This window comes from Rhinoderma darwinii (genome assembly GCF_050947455.1).
Source record: "Rhinoderma darwinii isolate aRhiDar2 chromosome 10 unlocalized genomic scaffold, aRhiDar2.hap1 SUPER_10_unloc_6, whole genome shotgun sequence".
Classification (NCBI taxonomy): Eukaryota; Metazoa; Chordata; class Amphibia; order Anura; family Rhinodermatidae; genus Rhinoderma; species Rhinoderma darwinii.
The window spans coordinates 279,766-302,615 of NW_027461836.1; the positions used below are offsets into that span (position 1 = coordinate 279,766).

Consider the following 22,850-nt stretch of genomic DNA (forward strand, 5'->3'; position numbering starts at 1 on the left):
GATAGTAGAGCCGACAATCCGGCAGACCAACCCCACCCGTACCCCTGGAACGAGTCAGAAGAGCCCGGCTCAGACGTGGGCGACCAGTCGGCCAAATGAAGGAGCCGAAGCATCGCTGAAGCCGCAACCAATAGGAAGATGGGATAGAGATGGGGATCGTCTGCAGGAGATAAAGCAAGCGGGGGAGGAGAGACATCTTAATAATATTGATACGGCCAAACCAGGAAAACTCAGTCTTATGCCAGGAATTAAGGTCAGTGCGAAACTTGGCCAGTAGGGGGATAAAATTATTTGTAAACAATTGTGTAAGGTCCCCACTTATACGGGCACCCAAATATGTAATACCTCTGGAGGGCCATGAAAAGGGGAAATTACTTTGGAGAAGCGACACTAACGGGCCCGGGAGAGAAACATTTAGCGCCTCAGACTTAGAGAAATTGATTTTGAAATTAGACCATGTTCCAAAACGAGACAACTCGGACATCAGTGAAGGGAGAGAGACATGAGGGTCTGTGAGATAGACCAATAGGTCATCAGCGAATGCCGAGCACTTGTATTCCTTCCCTCCAATGTTAATACCCTTAATATCCGAGTTGCTCCGAATGGAGGCCATGAGATGTTCCATAACCAGGACATACAACAGGGGGGATAGGGGACAGCCCTGTCGTGTGCCATTGTAAATAGGGAAAGGTGCCGAAAGGGAGCCATTTATTTTTATTTGGGCCGAGGGTGTACGATACAATGCCATAATTTTTGCCAAGAAAGATGGTCCTATTCCCACATGCCGAAGGGTTTGGTAAAGGGCAGACCACGATATTCTGTCAAACGCCTTTTCAGCATCCAGGGACAGGATCATGAGCGGGATTCGGTTAGTCTGGGCGTGGTGAATGATATCAAAAGTTTTAAGGGTGTTGTCACGGGCCTCCCGACCAGGCACAAACCCCACCTAGTCCGGGTGAATTAGATCTGGCAGGTATTTATTCAGTCTATTGGCGAGCAATTTAGCGTAAATTTTTAAGTCTACATTGAGCAGGGAGATGGGACGATAACTGGAGCAGAGTTGAGGGTCCTTACCCGGCTTAGGGATAACCGCGACATGAGCCAAGGTGGAGCTAGGAGGAAACAGGACCTCCGGGGAAATAGAGTTAAAAGCTGACAACAGAAGCGGTAGCAACCGGTCCGCCAACACCTTGTAAAACTTGACAGTGTAGCCATCCGGGCCAGGACTCTTTCCCCCAGGAAGATCGGTTATAACCATGAGGAGCTCCGAGGGAGTGAAGTCCGTATCAAGTTCCTCAGCTATCTCCCCAGACAACGGTGTGAAGGGAGATGAGAAAGAGTCCCGTCCCGGCGGATGGGAGGGGGCGGGGGTGGGAGGGTCAAGGTTGTAAAGCTCAGAGAAAAAGCTATGGAAGCACTCCGCTATCTCTGGGGTCGTGTGAACAACTTGGCCAGAAGGAGCCTTAGTATTTGGGATGTGTGACTGGGCAATTCTGGTTTTTAAAGCTCTGGCCAACATACGTCCGCTCTTATTGCCAAACTCGTAGAATTTACTGCGACAGACTTGAAGAGCGCGCTGCTGGGCAGAGTCCAACAGCCGTCTGGCGTCCTGTCGGGCAATCTGTAACTCACGTAAAATCGGAAGAGACAGCGCACGTTTGTGAGCCAGTTCAAGAGCACTAATTTTTTGGAGAGCAATTTTAAGGGAGTGGGCCCTTTCCCTCTTAAGGCGCGCCCCATGTTTTATGAGGACCCCCCTGAGAACACATTTAAGAGCTTCCCAACGAACCAAGGGGGACGTGTCATCCTGGGCATAATCAAGAGTGAAATGTTCCACCGTTTGAAGCAAATCAGCATGGCACACCCCATCCAGGAGCAGGGACTCATTCAGTCTCCAAGTCCAGGGGCCTTTAGTGATGAAGGGGAGATGTAAGGTACAATATACCGGGGCATGGTCAGACCACAGGATACTGCCAATGGACGTAGATGCTACCCAGGGGAGAGCATGTTGCTGAAGGAAAATGTAATCCAAGCGACCGTAGGTGCCATGCGGATGGGAGTAAAAACTATAATCCTTATCCGCGGGGTGTTGAATGCGCCATGCATCACACAGTTGAAGCTGTAGGAGAGCACGCCTCACCCGCCTAATAGCACCGTATGCAACACTAGAGCGACCAGTAGAATTATCCACCGTCGGATCCAGAGTAAGGTTAAAGTCTCCGCACAGCACCACAGTCCCTCGGACCACTGGAAGGGCGGTTTCTATTAGTTGAAGAATGAAGGGCACCTGACCCTGGTTAGGAGCATAAGCGTTAATCACCGTGAATTCCCTCCCACCAATATTAAGCACTAAGATGAGGTATCTCGCATCGGGATCCACGACAAGATCGACAACCTGATGGGGGAGAGACTTGTGGAGGGTACATGCGACCTTTTGATCAGTTTTTATTCTATTTTTTGGGGAAACTAACGTGACCAAAAAACAGCAATTTGGGTGTTTTAAAAATATTTTTTTTTTTTAAGGTGTTCAGCGAGTGGGTTAGATAACATCAGATTGTAAGGGTATGTTCATACGAGGTCATTACGTCCGTAATTGACGGACGTATTTCGGCCGCAATTACCGGACCGAACACAGTGCAGGGAGCCGGGCTCCTAGCATCATAGTTATGTACGACGCTAGGAGTCCCTGCCTCTCAGTGGAACTACTGTCCCATACTGAAAACATGATTACAGTACGGCACAGTTGTCCGGCAGCGAGGCAGGGACTCCTAGCGTCGTTCATAAGTATGATGCTAGGAGCCCGGCTCCCTGCAGTGTGTTCGGTCCGGTAATTGCGGCCGAAATACGTCCGTCAATTACGGACGTAATGACCTCGTGTGAACATACCCTCATAGTTCGGACTTTTGCAAGCGCGGCGATATCAGTTATTCTAACTTATATGTTGTTTAACATTACTTTAGGGAAAAAATGGGAAGAGGGGGAATTTTTTAGAAATGTAAATATTATTTTTTGGGATATTTGCAAAAAACTTTATTTAACTTTTTAAAATTCTGTTTAGAAGTCCCCCTAGTGGACTTGCACCAGCGATTATTGGATTGCTCACACGATCCACTGCAATACTAACGTATTGCAGTATATCATGATTTTTACAGCCACCTATGAAGCCCTGCCGGAGAACAAAGATGGCAGACCCTTCATTAGGCCTCCAGGCTGCCATGATAACCATCGACATCCCGCTATAGCATCGTGGGGGCACAAGGGCACGTCGGAGGGGGTCGCCCCTCTCATTCTAATGCTTTAGATGCTGCGGTCGTGATTGTGGCATCTAAGGGGTTAAACGGGAAGACTCAAAGTGATTTTTGGTTCTGTCTGTTGCAGTGAGGTGTTGGCTATATTACACAGCGAATATGGAGTATGGAGTATGGAGCGAGCTCAGCCCGTGATCCCGCTCCATACTTCCCCTTAACGACTGCCACGTACATGTATGTGGCATCTTGTTAAGGAGTTAGGGTATGTTCACACGCAGTGGTTTCAGACGTAATTCGGGAGTTTTAAGCCTCGAATTACGCATTAAAAAACACCCCTAATACGCCTACAAACATCTGCCCATTGCTTTCAATGGGAATTACGATGTTCTGTTCCCACAAGCCTTTATTTTACGCGTCGCTCTCAAAATACGGCGCGTAAAATGACGGCTCGTCAAAAGAAGTGCAGGTAATTTCTTGGGACGTTTGTGGAGGCGTTTTTCATTGACTCCATGGAAAAACAGCTCCAAAAACGTCCGTAAAGAACGCCGCGAAGAACGCGAGTTGTTAAAAAAAAGTCTGAAAATCAGGAGTTATTTTCGCCTGAAAACCGCTCCGTATTTTCAGACGTTTTTGAGTTTGCGTGTGAACATAGCCTTAAATGTCATTTTGTTGATAATTGTTTCAGAGTTTTTATGTTCATCCTGTTTTGATCATTTTGTTCTGTTCCAGACGTCACAGCGGCGGTTCTAGGAGGATCTTGTCTCTACCGTTCGTGAAATCACCCGGAAACAACTGGAACATGCCCATCGCGCCTGCAATGTTCTGGCACCCAGGGTGACCTGTTTATCTTGCAATGTGTTTATCCAACCAGCGGACAACGTCCTCAAATTTATTGTTAATAATAAAAGCTGTGGCCGACCCCCACTTTACCCCCACATCTTGGTCTGGGTCTCAGTTATTTCATATAAATGTTAGAGGTTGTGTTATGTGGGGGTGATGCCATCATTGGTCAGTCTTGTTTTACCAAATGTAATCCCCTGTGATACAATGCCATCACCCAAAACAACATGGAAAAATGAATGGAGGGGGGTAAATACTTTTTATTAGCACAGTATAACAGATGACCTTACATTGACCTCTGTGAAAAAAGACGCTAAAATGTCACTACATCAATGACTTGTGTTCTGGGGTCTGCGAAGCCCATAGCAGATATAAGTTCATAGCAGATACTAAACCATGGCAGCTCCAGAGCAGAACTGACCTTACTGTGACATCATGATGACATCACGGAGCTATGATGTCACAGAGATATGATGAGGGGTTATAAATATTTCCCTGACAGCTGCGCAGTCTTACTTTCTGTGAATTGAGTGCGATTTGCTGATTCATTGGCGACTTCTCACTATTATGGAGATCAATGGATTGGTATTCTTCTCCATCCTCTTGGCCTTTTGGTGTGTGGCCTGGCTCTCTGGTAGCTACACCCTGACTGTTATCAACAATCATGCCCCCCCCCCCCCATAAGGTATAAGGTAATTACTTAAATAAGGAGGAAATATCTAATTAACAAAATGGCTTCCATTACCCAGAGGGGCCGCAAGAGGACAGAGAAACGCATATCCTCAGTCCTATAGATTATTATCTGACTGCTGATAATTAAGATGAAACAATTCTGAAAATTTTCAGACTTGGCATCAGTCGCACCCTGCCCCCATCTCAGCCTGCAGTAGTAATCAGAATTTTCTAAAAAAATAAATAAAGTTTTGTTAATTTCAATTGATAATAATTGTCCGGATTAGACGATGTAGATAAATGTTCCCGTCCATTATTGAAGGTTTCTTGTTGGGTTTAGCGCTTGGTCCGCGCTTCATAGATGTTATTAGGTGCTTTTACACGTGGTACAGGATTAATTCGGCTCATTTTCTCTTTTTCAGCTCTGGGTCTGACGTTTCTACATTATAAGTACATCATGCTCCATGCTGAAGCCTTTGGGGATCGTCAGGCCTTGGTTCAAAATATCCTCCTTGCAATTGGATGGTCATCATGCGTTGGGACGGCTGTGATGGCTACATTTTCGGGCAACCCTTTTACCCACCGTAATCTCGTAATACCTCTCCAATCCATGTCGGAAATCCTGAGGCCCAAAGCAGCACCAAGGGGGCGCCGAGGAGCGCGCTCGGATGCCCAATGGACATAAGAATGCCCAACAATCCAAAACCTACCAAAACATAAAACGAGGAAAATGAAAAATAAACCACTAACAAAGTAAGTCAGGCCTCACATAAGATTTATAACAGTTTAGACTTCCAACGACCTAAACGCCTTATCTCTCTCTCGCCCAAACCCAGTGAATCGACCTCTGTAGCCGCACCTATGTGAAAAGAGTGCGTCCCAAAATCACTTGCCGGCAAACCCAGCTTCTCCAGGCAGGACTTGAAAACTGCCATGAACTGAAAACGGGTGAGAGAGAGGCAGTTGGCGTGTATTAAAAATTGCTTTTCAGCGGGCCTCCGGGACTTGAAGTCCCAGATAGCAGCTACCGGCATATATCTCCCCCCAAGCGACTGAGGCAACCAACTCGCTAGTCCTGAAAGCACAGAAAAAGGCCAGAATAAACGCCGTCATAAACAGACACCGCTCATAATCCTCAACACACACCTCCAACAAGATGCCTATCATTTTTGTAAGTAATGCAAAGGACACGACGGGCCGCCGCATGTCACGCGAGACATGTTCCTTTTTCCAACCCTTCAATGCCCGACGAACTACAAATTCTTTTGTGACATCTCAAGCACCCCACAACTTCAACATAAATGCTACCCAGGGCCAGATTAAGGCTATGTTCACAAGTACTGACCAAAAACGTCTGAAAATACGGAGCTGTTTTCAGGCGAAAACAGCTCCTGATTTTCAGACGTTTTTTTTAACAACTCGTGTTTTTCGCTGCGTTTTTTACGGCCGTTTTTCAATGGAGTCAATAAAAAACGCCTCCAAAAACGTCCCAAGAAATAACCTGCACTTCTTTTGACGAGCCTTCATTTTACGCGCCATATTTTGACAGCGACGCGTAAAATAAAGGCTCGTGGGAACAGAACATCGTAATTCCCATTGAAAGCAATGGGCAGATGTTTGTAGGCGTATTAGGGGCGTTTTTCCAGGCGTAATTCGAGGCGTAAAACGACCAAATTACGTCTGAAAATAGGCCATGTGAACATACCCTTAGACTGCCAGCAGTATGGAGCAGTTATTTATGATGGGGGCCCCCACCCAACTAACACAGGGTTCCCCACGGCAATGCTTCTAGGCATTTGAAGCTTAGTACAACCTATTATAAACTGTCCCCCACAAAATAGAAGCCAGAGTGCTTGAGATATTAAAAGTCCACTAAGTTAAACATTAAAAGCAGTGACTTACATTGGATGCCAATCATTCTTCGCTCTGTACCCATAGATGGTGGGTGGCATGCAGTGAGTGTAGGTTCGTCTTTGCTAAGTGGTAAAAAGAAATGCAGATAACATTACACTCAATCCTGGCTGGGCCGGTCGCTCTCAGGAAACATTAGCAGGATTAAACCGGGTGTCTTAAAAAGAACATGCTGTCCTAGAGGTCACCGAGACACCAGTGAGCAAAAGTAAAATATACATTATATATAAAATATGTAGAATAAAAGATGTTTTCTCATTTCATACATTTATGGCATATCCACAGGACAGCACTGCGAGCTACACTGTTTTCGTAACTCTGTAGTCTTATATATTATCTCATACATTTATGGTATATCCACAGGATAGCTCGCTATGCCACTTGTTTAATCCAATAGACTTCTATTGGAGTTATGCAAACAGCTGAAAACAGCCCGCTTGGCTATTTCTGTTCCTCCCGTCCACTTTAGAAGACTTGACAGGTGTGAGGGGACCTCGTTCTCGAGGTGGGTGCAGGTCCCAGAAGTGGTTCCTGCATCTATTAGACATTTATAGCATATCATGGGGATATACCATGAATTTATGAGATTAGATTCAAAAACCCATTTAATTACTGCAATATTTCTTATAAGCAAATAACAGTGAGGTTCTTGGCACACAGTTTAATCAAATTTGATAAAATTGTGTGAGCCCACCTGCCCCGACAAGGCAGCCTCATTCTGATGGGTACAAGAAACGGCATGGGCAGCAGTGCTAACCAGTGCTTGCCTGACTAAAAAAATATATTTTTTTGGAAGAAAAGCGGTACAAACTTTGCTAACAGCAACAGATTCTTGTTAAAAATCCAACATATTAAAATTCTGCTTTAAAACAAGTTTTAACATTAAATAATAACTGCACTTTCATCAAACTTTTGAAATGTCATAGACACCTACCTGAAGTGGGTCTGGGTGCTGAGACCGCCGCCGCTAAAACGAAGGTGCAGAAGTATTCAGCTGAGAGCTTTGTATCTTCAGCTGTGAGCAGCTCTCCCTGTCAGGCTGAGACGGCTTATATGGAACGTCTATGAGAGCCGTCTCCAGCCTGACAACGAGCGCTGCTCACAGCCGAAGGTGCAAGGCGCTCAGCTGAGGACTTCTGCACCTTCGTTTCAGCAACAGTGCGGTCTCATTTACAAAGTGAATGTACTTTAGGCAGCATATTTCTATTTTTAAAGGGGTTGTTCAGGACTCTAAAAAAGTGTTGTTTTTTTAAACAGCATCACGTCGGTCCACAGGCTGCGTCTGGTATTGCAGTTACAGCCCATAGACAGAGCGCTTAGCATATTTCCTTGAGGCTGGTGTCACAGTTTTTTGAGTCAAACACAGAAATGGATCTTAAAAGACGGAAAAGTATAAAGAAAAAGCTGATCTGTCTCTTTTGTATACACTCCTGTGTTTGGCTAAAAAAATTGCTCAAAAACTGCCAGAAAAAAAAAACGTGACATGAGCCTAACACAATCTATAAATCATCCCCTTCCTATCTAGTACAGCGTTATAAATAAGACAATTGACTACTCACCAGTTGTAAACTACACCGAAGGGACAAGTTCAATTCTATGCCCACTGGGCAGCCGGCACCCAGGAGATACAGGTAGAAGGAGCCTGGAATCTACTCCCACCACGTAGAGGGGTCGGGTTCTTCACGTCACCTAAAGAAAAAGTAAATACGTTAATACAGCGACTCCTCAATACATTAGTCAGATCCTAACCTGCCCCACCTCATGATTTACTTACATAGCAGCATCCACTTCCATTGCACCATGCCAATCAAGTATGAGCCCATCCCCCAAAATGACTTTCCAATTGAAAAAAGTGATCTTGACCTACCCCACTCTGTTTAATACTACACAGTCTACACATGGGTTCATCATCTACTCACCAGTTGTAAACTACACCAAAGGGGCAAGTTCAATTTTATGCCTGCTGGTGACGGCGGGGCGGTGCAAGGATCAACTGGGGACGGGGCAATGTCAAATTAGCAATTGCGGCCTGCAACGGGGCCCGTCCGGGAACGACCACCTCTACCATGGCGATGCTTGTGCCGACCGTGCCTGCACCCACCTCCAGATCTGCGTTTCCTCCCTCTTCTCGACAATTCCTTTGCCGAACCTGAAATAGAAGAAAGGAACAAGGCAGAAGAGTGACCAACATCACATTGATCACCCTTGGCACCAAAAACATGCGCCACTTCCCTGCTCGGACCCTTCTGCTGCAGGCCAGAAACCAGAAGATACAGTCAATAAAGGATACGGTTGATCAGGAGTTCGCAGCCCTGGCTGATAACGGTCGTCTTCCTCTTTAGCTCCTGTCCTCTGATAGCGGGCTGCGCTCTCGCTGCAGTGATCCTGCGGCGTCTCCTTTGCCTGGCCCTCCTTCCCCCAACATCTCCCGACACAGTCGCCATCATGATGATATCACTGATCTATGATGTCAGAGAGACGATGAGAGGTTATAAATATTCCCCTGACAGCAGCCCGGTCTTTCTTTCTGTGAATTGACACAAGAGGGCGATTTGCTGATTCATTTGCGACTGTTCATTATCATGGAAATCACTGATTTGGATTTTTCCCCATCTTCTTGGCCTTTTGGTGTGTGGCCTGGCTCTCTGCTAGCTACACACTGACTGTTCTCAACAACCATGCCCCCCCCCACTGATGTACATCAGGTAAGATGGAGAGTTACCAGACTCTTATTTTATAGTTTGGGAATGTATAAGGTAATTACTTAAATAAGGGGGAAATATTTAATTAACAAAATGGCTTCCATTATCCAGATGGGCCGCAAAACGACAGAGAAACTCATCCCCCCAGTCCTATAGATTATTATCTGACTGATCATTATTAAGATTAAACAATTCTGACAATTTTTCTATATTATTTAACATTGAGCGTTTTCCTTTTTGTTTTACAGTGAAACGGGAAATTTCTTTCCCGAAAATATCCTGTTTAGAATAGGATTCGTAGGAATGGCCATTGCCTGTAAGTAAATATCACGGAAGTGATTATAATATGTTCCTACTTCTGGGGGATGGTGGGTAATTATAAAAAGTCTTATATCTGATTATATTACTCTGGGGTCAAACCTACATTTATTTTTAAAAAAATCTGATTACTATGTCAATGAGAGACGCAGGCTGGTTGCTAGGGACTCATTGCTGGACAAGACTGTTGTTGTTGTTAGGTAGTGTATCCCTAGCAACCAGACTGTCAGACATGACTCAGACTTGGCATCAGTCACACCGAGTATAGGGGTCCCCGATACAACCAAGGACTGCTTCACGCTTGGTGCCCGAGCCGAGGCGCAAACCCGGGACGACCCAACCAGGTCTTTTTCTGCCTGCCGGGCATTGATACGATGCCGCCTGTGGATCCGTCTATCATCAGAATGGCTCGACGACCTTGGCGGGGAGGGTGATGCAGATAATGATGGCGAGGAAGAAGAGGAAGGTTGTTGCTCAGAAGATGACGAGGGTGATCTCCGCCTCTGAGAACGACCACCTCTGCCATGGCGATGCTTGTGCCGACCGTGCCTGCGCCCACCTCCAGATCTGCGTTTTCTCCCTCTTCTTGATGATTCCTTTGCCGAACCTGAAATAGAAAAAAGGGACAAGGCAGAAGAGTGACCAACATCACATTGATCCCCCTTGGCACCAAAAACATGCGCCACATCCCTGCTCGGACCCTTCTGCTGCAGGCCAGAAACCAGACGGTACAGTCAATAAAGGATACGGTTGATCAGGAGTTCGCAGCCCTGGCTGATACTGGTCGTCTTCCTCTCTAGCTCCTGTCCTCTGATGGGGGGCTGGGCCCTCGCTGCAGGTCTTTCTTTCTGTGCATTGACACAAGAGTGCGATTTGCTGATTCATTGGCAACTTCTCACTATTATGAAAATCAATGGATTGGGGATAAGGAGGAAATATCTAATTAACAAAATGGCTTCCATTACCCAGAGGGGGCCGCAAAAGGACAGAGAAACACATCCCCTCAGTCCTATAAATTATTATCAGACGGCTGATTATTAAGATGAAACAATTCTGAAAATGTTTCCATATTATTTAATATTGAGCGTTTTCCTTTTTGTTTTACAGTGAAATGGGAAATTTATTTCCCGAAAATATCCTGTTTAGAATAGGATTCGTAGGAATGGCGATTGTCTGTAAGTAAATATCACGGAAGTGATTATAATATGCTCTTACTTCTGGGGGATGGCGGGTTATTATAAAAAGTCTTATATCTGATTATATTACTCTGGGGTCAAACCTACATTTATTTTTACAAAAATCTGATTACTATGTAAGTGAGAGGCGCAGGCTGGTTGCTAAGGACACATTGCTGGACAAGACTGTGGTTGTTAGCTTGTGTATTCCTAGCAACCAGACTGTCAGACATGACTTAGACTTGGCATCAGTCGCACCCTGCCCCCATCTCAGCCTGAAGCAGTAATCAGATTTTTCGAAAAAACCCGAAATAAAGAGTTGTTAATTTCAATTGATAATAATTGTCCGGATTATACGATGCAGATAAATGTTCCCGTCCATTATTGACAGTTTATTTCGGGTTTAGTGGTTGGTCCGCGCTTCATAGATGTTATTAGGTTGTTTTACACGTGGTACAGGATTTATTTGGCTCATTTTCTCTTTTTTAGCTCTGGGTCTGACGTTTCTACATTATAAGTTCATCATGCTCCATGCTGAAGCCTTTGGGGATCTTCAGGCCTTGATTCCAAAGATCCTCCTGGCAATTGGATGGTCATCATGCGTTGGGACAACTGTGATGGCTACATTTTCGGGCAACACTTTTACCCACCGTAATCCCCTAATGCCTCTCCAATGCATGTCACAATTCCTGAGGCCCAAAGCAGCACCAAGGGGGCGCCAAGGAGCGCGCTTGTAGGCCCAATGGACATAAGAATGCCCAACAATCCAAAACCTACCAAAACATAAAAGGAGAAAAATTAAAAATAAACCACTAGCAAAGTAAGTCAGGCCTCACATAAGATTTATAACAGTTTAGACTTCCAACGACCTAAACGCCTTATCTCTCTCTCGCCCAAACCCAGTGAATCGGCCTCTGTAGCCGCACCTATGTGAAAAGAGTGTGTCCCAAAATCCCTTGACGGCAAACCCAGCTTCTCCAGGCAAGACTTTAAAACTGCCATGAACTGAAAACGGGTGAGAGAAAGGCCGTTGGCGTGTCACAGGTCACCGGATCAGCAGTGTACGCCGCACTCATTGCAACTGTGCGGCCCATCTCCGCTGCGCAGGCCTAGTGGTAGGCTACATGTCCTCTGGAGCCACCCCACCTCCATCGGAGCACGGTGGGCGGGTAGCGGAAGCGCCATTAGCCGCCCGGCTGACAACCGGCAGCACTACACTCTGCCAGTTTCCCGGGTGAGTATGGAGGAGGCGCGCAGCATAGGGAGGGATGCCGGACACATTAAGAGGGATAGGGGGAACCACCTCCCCCGTAGATGTTGAAGGTGAGACAGGCCGGGCCTGATCTGTGTGCCTCCCCACGCTGACGGGGAGAGCGGGCAGCCCTGGGAAGAAGACTTGGGCTTAACCTAACGGGAGGGCGGTTGATTTGCTGCGGCCTACCTCTGGTATCTCCAGCCGCAGGTCCAGGTCCTGGGGCTGTTACAGCCGCCTCACCGTCTTTTTGTCTTAACAGGTCCTCCAGCCAGGTGGTGACTTCGACTGCCACCCGCCGTGTCACTTGCTGTAAGAGCTCATCAGGCATGCTGGAAAGAAAGGAAAGAGACAGAAGTAAGGAAAGAAAAAAAGGAAAGAAAAAATCTCACCACACGGAGTGCAACTATGAGGTGTTACTTCACGCTGCAGCAGAAGGTAAAGAGCGGCTCTGCCCTCGAACTCTACATAAAACAGCCCATCCAGATGACAACCTAATAAATGAGAGATGCAGGTAAAAACAAATAGGATCTATGTTGGCGCTGCTGCGTAGTGTGGACAAGGTGCAGATCCAGAAGATCAGTTTTGAGTTTTGTAAACTGTTTCATTGCAACGCGTTTCAACGCCGAACTGGCGTTTTCATCAGATGCCTGATGAAAACGCCAGTTCGGCGTTGAAACGCGTTGCAATTAAACAGTTTACAAAACTCAAAACTGATCTTCTGGATCTGCACCTTGTCCACACTACGCAGCAGCGCCAACATAGATCCTATTTGTTTTTACCTGCATCTCTCGTACCAAAGCGGTCACCTCGGTAACCGGCTCGGATCTGGCAGCAGCTATCCCGTGGAACCCTCCGTTGAACTCTCCTAACCTCACGGTGAGCATATATATCTCCTCTATTTCTCACCTCCATCTCCTTTGATCCACACCAAGTGGCGCCGTGGTTTTTTGCTCTTTATCCTAACCTAATAAATGAAAACACTCCGAATGGACAAGAAGTAAACGAAATCCAGATTCAATATCGACTTCGCCAAGAACTCCCGAGTACCTGCACTCAGAACTACTTGCACCGCTACATCAAACGAAGTGTATGACACCGCCGCCTCGTCTTTGGAAATCCCATCATTTACTGAGGCCCCGCGAAGAAAGGATAGATGGTGTACCATCCTAAACTTTCCGCTACCTCTCTTGGGGACTAAGCCAAGAGGGGAGACCCTCAAGTTTAGATATGGAGGCTCCTCAAAGGGGCCAGCCATGCTAAATAACGCAATTTCTTTTGATAACTTCTCCCTAAAAACGTCGATGTTATCTCTAGCTGATTTGAGGTTGTCCGCCTACATCAATACCGACGACGCTTCAAAAGGAATGAAGAAATCCGCACTAAAACCATTAGCGAGAGCCTCTGCCTCCTGTGGTACCGATCAAACTATGGCCCCATCTCGCGGACGCTCACTGGCGTTCTCTGCCATGTCGGAGGGGGCCCCTTTTACCGGGTTGTTTGCCCCTGCAGATGGAGCATTCATGATGAAACTTGCAGGTTGCAAAGAACCTGCAATGTCCTTCATTATATAGCCAACAGGCTCCTGTAGGGCGTGTGGTCGCTGACCCTGGAACTGCTCTGGAACCCACGGCCCAACTGGGAAAGGGTCTAACCTGCTTCCCACTCTGAGCTAAAATGAATTGCAACCATATATCCGTTGCATTTGAAGCCCAACCAATCTCGGGCGACAAAGGCAAACAGCGTCGAAATTCTTCGTCGTAGCACCGCCAAGTCGTACCTTCGTGCAGTCTGTGGGCACTAAAAATGGTGTTGAAGTACACGAACAGCTCCGCACATATTCCGGATGGCTCTGGAAGACTACGTGCGCCAGGATAGCGAAACCCTGGAGCCAATTATTAAACACTCTAGCAACCTTAACCTTTTTATCAGAACCTTTTTCAAAAGTGCGCTCCTTATCCACCATCACCTGTTCTACCGAGATCAAAGATCAAATATCCACGAACTAATTTTTCTACATTTTTTCCTTGGTCTCAGCAGGTAGATGAGTGCCGAGAGGAGCCACACCATAAAACAGGGAATCCCTAAACGTCAAGCAGGCTAAGTTAGCTTGCCTCACAGACGAGGGCTTAACCTCCCCTGGAGGAACAGAAAGCACAGGTGCACCTTCACTTTTATCCAAACCGGCCACCATAGCCTTTAATAACGACACTAAGTAATTTCCAGACATTAAAGATTTTGAAAGCCATGCGTCCACACATGATGACTCACCGAGGGTAGGGGTCCCCACCACTCCCGAAGCCGCATCCTCACCGTTGGCGGCGCCGGAACCAAGGACGGCTCCCCGCTTGGTCACCGAGCCGAGGCGCAAACCCGGGACGACCCGAGGAAGAAGAGGAAGGTTGTCGCTCAGCAGATTACGAGGGCGATCTCCGCCTCCGAGAACGTCCACCTCTGCCATGGTGATGATTGCGCCGGCCGTGCCTGCAATCATGAGGTTTATAATGTGGATATGTGTTTCTTTTCTTAGAGTTTATCTATAACAATTACCTGAAAAAGCTTCACCATCTCCAAGAGGGAGAAGAACCAGAACTCTGGAGTATAAAGAGGACCATCGTGGACGGTGACGTGAGACGGTTTCATCTGACCACACACTCGAAACCACAAATACACAAGATCCAGCCCTAATCTTCCATGTCGGACCTAACAAAAATAAAAATAAAGGTGAGGTCAATGTGTTGTATGTCCTAAATCACATGTATATAGATGGCAGGTAGAGAATATCCAATATCCAATCCAAACACTATTAAAAGGGGATCCCCACATAAATGCTAGGAAATAACCAGTCCACTACCCACTCTCTGCCTCCTTAGACCTTGCCCAGACAATGGTGACTACTACCACTGGGTTTTGCTGTTATGTTCACTACTGTCTCCATTATCATCTAAAAATGTTTTAGAAATATTAGAAGAATTGTACATATAGTTACAAGTTTACTTTCTCCGTCTTCCAGTTTTATACAATGAGGTGGAATGGCGTGCCACAGCCAAGCAGATATCACATCCCAAACTGTAGAAGATCTAGAGATGGCGACCAAGTGTTAAGACATCCACCACCTCCAACCTTTCTCCCAAATATCATCTTACATAAGGGAGAAAGCACTACAAGAACCGTTTATAAACAGCAAGAAGAGGAGGGTTGTCGCTTAGAAGATGACGAGGGCGATCTCCGCCTCTGAGAACGACCAACCCTGCCATGGCGATGTTTGCGCCGACCGTGCCTGCTCCCACCTCCAGATCTACGTTTCCTCCCTCTTCTCGACGACTCCTTTGCCGAACCTGAAACAGAAAAGATGTACAAGGCAGAAGAGTGACCAACATCACATCGATCCCCCTTGGAACCAAACACATGAGCCACATCCCTGCTCGGACTCCTCTGTTGCATTCCAGAACTGGACGGTACACTCAATAAAGGATACGGTTGTTGATGAATCTGCAGCCCTGGCTGATTCCGGTCTTCTTCCTCTCCATATCTTGTCCTCTGATAGGGGCTGAGCCATGGAGTGCCCTTACTGCAGCGCCCCTGCGGCATGTCCTCCGGAGCCGCCCCTCCCCCATTGGAGCACGGCGGGCTGGTAGCAGAAGCGCCATGCGCCGCCAGGCTGAAAACAACCAGCGGCACTACACTCTGGCCGTTGCCCGGGTGAGAAGGGGGAGGCGTGCAGCATGGGGAGGGATGCTGGACACACTGAGTGAGGTAGGGGGTACCACCTCCCCAGAGGATGTAGAAGGTGAGATAGGCCAGGCCCTACCTGTGTGCCTCCCCTGCTGAGCGGGCAGCCCTGAGAACGGGACTTGGGCTTAATCAAAAGGGAGGGCAGGTAATTCGCTGCGGCCTACCTCTGGTCTCTCCAGCCGCAGGTCCACGGGCCGTTGCAACAGCTTCACCATCTTTCTGTCTCAACAGGTCCTCCAGCCAGGTGGTGCCTTTGACTGACACACGCTGGGCCACTTGCTGTAAGAGCTCATCAGCCATGCTGGAAAGAAAAGAGACAGAAGGAAAGAAAAGAAAAAATCTCCTCACGACACGGAGTGCAACTACTAGGTGTTACTGCACAGTGCCGCAGAAGTTAAAGAGGGGCCTCTGCCCTTGAACTCTACCCTATATCCCTTTCCTCCTTTAGCACCTTGGCCCAATCACGCTCCTAGGCATTTTTTCACTTATGTAACCACGTACTCCTCTTCTCTGCAGTCCCTGGCGCTCTGCCTATGCGGTTCAGCGCCATCAAAGATGTGTGTCCTGAGTCCCCCTAGAACAGATGCCATTTTCTGCTAGCGCCATTCTGCTCTGTCTGATAGAAAGGAATCCCAAGCAGGAGACCCCCCTCTATATCCATTATGTCTCCGGGGTTATTATATCAGAACACGTTATTTAGGATTTATTGGGAAGTTCTGAGGGTAAATTAGTGATTAGTTCCATAAGACTTGCTGTAACCTCTGTCTGCTTGTTTTCTAGACCTACTGTTATCCAATGACTCACCGGATTTGCGCTTTCATTGCATTCGGTTTTGGCAGCCTTTACAACCTTTGGCAGTCCATACTCCTTTACAAAGTGCCTGAAAGCCGAAGAGTCATCAGCCATTTCAGACTGGCGTCCTGCATAATGGCCGTGACCTTAGTAGTTTTATGTATTATTTCTTAAATAATAATTGAATGGAATCCAAGCATCCTTGTCTTTAGGTTCACATGTAGAAAACATCAGATCCTGAAGTGATCATTTCCCTTCATTTTCTGATCTCTGCCGTCAGATGGCGACATGCTGGTGTAACACAGCGTCATCTGGTAACATTGTTCAGCTTCTTGCAGGAAGATGCTGAATAGAAAGCAGCGGTACTGTCATTGCTATATATGTATTATATTAACATTTATCTTACATAAATATGTAGTAACTCCTATAAGACACTTACTAAACATAATAAACTTTATTTTCCTATATAATAAATTACAAGCCATTGGAAGGTAGGGTATCAGTATTCACCCAACTGTGCACTGGAGATCAATGTGTAAAGGTATGTACAGTAGATATCATACATAATATCAAGTTATTAACATGCTGAGCCGCTGATACAAACCAGTGGATGTAAAATTTCTTTAATCCGGCATTAATGCAATTATCAAAAATTCTGGATCATTGGATGGATTTTATTTGCACCCCTAGAAGCAGTTCTATAGGAAAACAATTGGACCCATAATCTTTGTGCTCATTCTTTGCACCATGGTGATCGTGACGTCCGCAATGTAATGGGTGAGGAGTCACATGACAATGAGTCAGGTTTTTTTTTGCATCGCTGTCAGTCACATGACTCCATGCAATAAACATGAATGCAGCCAAACCTCGGCCCGGGCAGAAAGTTCTTGCTTTGCGCAATTTTTAATGTATTCATTTTGATATTTTTTCACAGATCAGTGAAATGACAGCAAAGATCATAGAGTGGTCGACGTTGGTCCTCACTCTGGTGAATGTATTGAGCTACTATCAGAATATGCAGGTCAGTAGACGTCACCTCCTGATAGAGAGGAATCCCAAGCAGGAGACCCCCCTCTATATCCATTATGTCTCCAGGGTTATTATATCAAAACACGTTATTAAGGATTTATTGGGAAGTTCTGAGGGTAAATTAGTGATTAGTTCCATAAGATTTGCTCTAACCTCTGTCTGCTTGTTTTCTAGACCTACTGTTATCCAATGACTCACCGGATTTGCGCTTTGATTGCATTCGGTTTTGGCAGCCTTTACAACCTTTGGCAGTCCATACTCCTTTACAAAGTGCCTGAAAGCCGAAGTCATCAGCCATTTCAGACTGGCGTCCTGCATAATGGCCGTGACCTTAGTAGTTTTATGTATTATTTCTTAAATAATAATTGAATGGAATCCAAGCATCCTTGTCTTTAGGTTCACATGTAGAAAACATCAGATCCTGAGGTGATCATTTCCCTTCATTTTCTGATCTCTGCCGTCAGATGGCGACATGCTGGTGTAACACAGCGCCATCTGGTAACATTGTTCAGCTTCTTGCTGGAAGATGCTGAATAGAAAGCAGCGGTAATGTCATTGTGATATATGTATTATATTAACATTTATCTTACATAAATATGTAGTAACTCCTATAAGACACTTACTAAACATAATAAACTTTATTTTCCTATATAATAAATTACCAGCCATTGGAAGGTAGGGTATCAGTATAAACCCACCTGTGCACTGGAGATCAATGTGTAAAGGTATGTACAGTAGATCTCATACATAATATCAAGTTATTGACATGCTGAGCCGCTGATACAAACCAGTGGATGTAAAATTCCTTTAATCCGGTATTAATGCAATTATCAAAAATTCTGGATCATTGGATGGATTTTATTTGCACCCCTAGAAGCAGTTCTATAGGAAAACAATTGGACCCATAATCTTTGTGCTCATTCTTTGCACCATGGTGATCGTGACGTCCGCAATGTAATGGGTGAGGAGTCACATGACAATGAGTCAGGTTTTTTTTTGCATCGCTGTCAGTCACATGACTCCATGCAATAAACATGAATGCAGCCAAACCTCGGCCCGGGCAGAAAGTTCTTGCTTTGCGCAATTTTTAATGTATTCATTTTGATATTTTTTCACAGATCAGTGAAATGACAGCAAAGATCATAGAGTGGTCGACGTTGGTCCTCACTCTGGTGAATGTATTGAGCTACTATCACAATATGCAGGTCAGTAGACGTCACCTCCTGATAGAGAGGAATCCCAAGCAGGAGACCCCCCTCTATATCCATTATGTCTCCAGGGTTATTATATCAAAACACGTTATTAAGGATTTATTGGGAAGTTCTGAGGGTAAATTAGTGATTAGTTCCATAAGATTTGCTCTAACCTCTGTCTGCTTGTTTTCTAGACCTACTGTTATCCAATGACTCACCGGATTTGCGCTTTGATTGCATTCGGTTTTGGCAGCCTTTACAACCTTTGGCAGTCCATACTCCTTTACAAAGTGCCTGAAAGCCGAAGTCATCAGCCATTTCAGACTGGCGTCCTGCATAATGGCCGTGACCTTAGTAGTTTTATGTATTATTTCTTAAATAATAATTGAATGGAATCCAAGCATCCTTGTCTTTAGGTTCACATGTAGAAAACATCAGATCCTGAGGTGATCATTTCCCTTCATTTTCTGATCTCTGCCGTCAGATGGCGACATGCTGGTGTAACACAGCGCCATCTGGTAACATTGTTCAGCTTCTTGCTGGAAGATGCTGAATAGAAAGCAGCGGTAATGTCATTGTGATATATGTATTATATTAACATTTATCTTACATAAATATGTAGTAACTCCTATAAGACACTTACTAAACATAATAAACTTTATTTTCCTATATAATAAATTACCAGCCATTGGAAGGTAGGGTATCAGTATAAACCCACCTGTGCACTGGAGATCAATGTGTAAAGGTATGTACAGTAGATCTCATACATAATATCAAGTTATTGACATGCTGAGCCGCTGATACAAACCAGTGGATGTAAAATTCCTTTAATCCGGTATTAATGCAATTATCAAAAATTCTGGATCATTGGATGGATTTTATTTGCACCCCTAGAAGCAGTTCTATAGGAAAACAATTGGACCCATAATCTTTGTGCTCATTCTTTGCACCATGGTGATCGTGACGTCCGCAATGTAATGGGTGAGGAGTCACATGACAATGAGTCAGGTTTTTTTTTGCATCGCTGTCAGTCACATGACTCCATGCAATAAACATGAATGCAGCCAAACCTCGGCCCGGGCAGAAAGTTCTTGCTTTGCGCAATTTTTAATGTATTCATTTTGATATTTTTTCACAGATCAGTGAAATGACAGCAAAGATCATAGAGTGGTCGACGTTGGTCCTCACTCTGGTGAATGTATTGAGCTACTATCACAATATGCAGGTCAGTAGACGTCACCTCCTGATAGAGAGGAATCCCAAGCAGGAGACCCCCCTCTATATCCATTATGTCTCCAGGGTTATTATATCAAAACACGTTATTAAGGATTTATTGGGAAGTTCTGAGGGTAAATTAGTGATTAGTTCCATAAGATTTGCTCTAACCTCTGTCTGCTTGTTTTCTAGACCTACTGTTATCCAATGACTCACCGGATTTGCGCTTTGATTGCATTCGGTTTTGGCAGCCTTTACAACCTTTGGCAGTCCATACTCCTTTACAAAGTGCCTGAAAGCCGAAGTCATCAGCCATTTCAGACTGGCGTCCTGCATAATGGCCGTGACCTTAGTAGTTTTATGTATTATTTCTTAAATAATAATTGAATGGAATCCAAGCATCCTTGTCTTTAGGTTCACATGTAGAAAACATCAGATCCTGAGGTGATCATTTCCCTTCATTTTCTGATCTCTGCCGTCAGATGGCGACATGCTGGTGTAACACAGCGCCATCTGGTAACATTGTTCAGCTTCTTGCTGGAAGATGCTGAATAGAAAGCAGCGGTAATGTCATTGTGATATATGTATTATATTAACATTTATCTTACATAAATATGTAGTAACTCCTATAAGACACTTACTAAACATAATAAACTTTATTTTCCTATATAATAAATTACCAGCCATTGGAAGGTAGGGTATCAGTATAAACCCACCTGTGCACTGGAGATCAATGTGTAAAGGTATGTACAGTAGATCTCATACATAATATCAAGTTATTGACATGCTGAGCCGCTGATACAAACCAGTGGATGTAAAATTCCTTTAATCCGGTATTAATGCAATTATCAAAAATTCTGGATCATTGGATGGATTTTATTTGCACCCCTAGAAGCAGTTCTATAGGAAAACAATTGGACACATAATCTTTGTGCTCATTCTTTGCACCATGGTGATCGTGACGTCCGCAATGTAATGGGTGAGGAGTCACATGACAATGAGTCAGGTTTTTTTTTGCATCGCTGTCAGTCACATGACTCCATGCAATAAACATGAATGCAGCCAAACCTCGGACCGGCCGGAAAGTTCTTGCTTTGCGCAATTTGTAATGTATTCATTTTGATATTTTTTCACAGATCAGTGAAATGACAACAAAGATCATAGAGTGGTCGACGTTGGTCCTCACTCTGGTGAATGTATTGAGCTACTATCAGAATATGCAGGTCAGTAGACGTCACCTCCTGATAGAGAGGAATCCCAAGCAGGAGACCCCCCTCTATATCCATTATGTCTGCAGGGTTATTATATCAAAACACGTTATTAAGGATTTATTGGGAAGTTCTGAGGGTAAATTAGTGATTAGTTCCATAAGATTTGCTCTAACCTCTGTCTGCTTGTTTTCTAGACCTACTGTTATCCAATGACTCACCGGATTTGCGCTTTGATTGCATTCGGTTTTGGCAGCCTTTACAACCTTTGGCAGTCCATACTCCTTTACAAAGTGCCTGAAAGCCGAAGTCATCAGCCATTTCAGACTGGCGTCCTGCATAATGGCCGTAACCTTAGTAGTTTTATGTATTATTTCTTAAATAATAATTGAATGGAATCCAAGCATCCTTGTCTTTAGGTTCACATGTAGAAAACATCAGATCCTGAGGTGATCATTTCCCTTCATTTTCTGATCTCTGCCGTCAGATGGCGACATGCTGGTGTAACACAGCGCCATCTGGTAACATTGTTCAGCTTCTTGCTGGAAGATGCTGAATAGAAAGCAGCGGTAATGTCATTGTGATATATGTATTATATTAACATTTATCTTACATAAATATGTAGTAACTCCTATAAGACACTTACTAAACATAATAAACTTTATTTTCCTATATAATAAATTACCAGCCATTGGAAGGTAGGGTATCAGTATAAACCCACCTGTGCACTGGAGATCAATGTGTAAAGGTATGCACAGTAGATCTCATACATAATATCAAGTTATTGACATGCTGAGCCGCTGATACAAACCAGTGGATGTAAAATTCCTTTAATCCGGTATTAATGCAATTATCAAAAATTCTGGATCATTGGATGGATTTTATTTGCACCCCTAGAAGCAGTTCTATAGGAAAACAATTGGACACATAATCTTTGTGCTCATTCTTTGCACCATGGTGATCGTGACGTCCGCAATGTAATGGGTGAGGAGTCACATGACAATGAGTCAGGTTTTTTTTTTGCATCGCTGTCAGTCACATAACTCCATGCAATAAACATGAATGCAGCCAAACCTCGGACCGGCCGGAAAGTTCTTGCTTTGCGCAATTTTTAATGTATTCATTTTGATATTTTTTCACAGATCAGTGAAATGACAACAAAGATCATAGAGTGGTCGACGTTGGTCCTCACTCTGGTGAATGTATTGAGCTACTATCAGAATATGCAGGTCAGTAGACGTCACCTCCTGATAGAGAGGAATCCCAAGCAGGAGACCCCCCTCTATATCCATTATGTCTCCAGGGTTATTATATCAAAACACGTTATTAAGGATTTATTGGGAAGTTAAGGGTAAATTAGTGATTAGTTCCATAAGATTTGCTCTAACCTCTGTCTGCTTGTTTTCTAGACCTACTGTTATCCAATGACTCACCGGATTTGCGCTTTGATTGCATTCGGTTTTGGCAGCCTTTACAACCTTTGGCAGTCCATACTCCTTTACAAAGTGCCTGAAAGCCGAAGTCATCAGCCATTTCAGACTGGCGTCCTGCATAATGGCC

General features: G+C 44.9%; 2 long non-coding RNA genes across 2 annotated transcripts; both read right to left on the bottom strand.

The window, feature by feature from the left end:
• Window positions 1-4,389: 4,389 nt before the first annotated feature.
• Window positions 4,390-10,105, bottom strand: LOC142697954 (uncharacterized). The gene is made up of 4 exons (XR_012865623.1): window positions 8,591-10,105; window positions 8,231-8,360; window positions 6,663-6,736; window positions 4,390-5,466 (listed from the first exon to the last, which is right to left on the bottom strand). It is a non-coding gene; the product is annotated as an uncharacterized LOC142697954 (long non-coding RNA).
• Window positions 10,106-10,199: 94 nt separating this feature from the next.
• Window positions 10,200-14,682, bottom strand: LOC142697961 (uncharacterized). The gene is made up of 3 exons (XR_012865630.1): window positions 14,390-14,682; window positions 12,308-12,450; window positions 10,200-11,639 (listed from the first exon to the last, which is right to left on the bottom strand). It is a non-coding gene; the product is annotated as an uncharacterized LOC142697961 (long non-coding RNA).
• Between the last annotated feature and the right edge of the window lie 8,168 nt (window positions 14,683-22,850).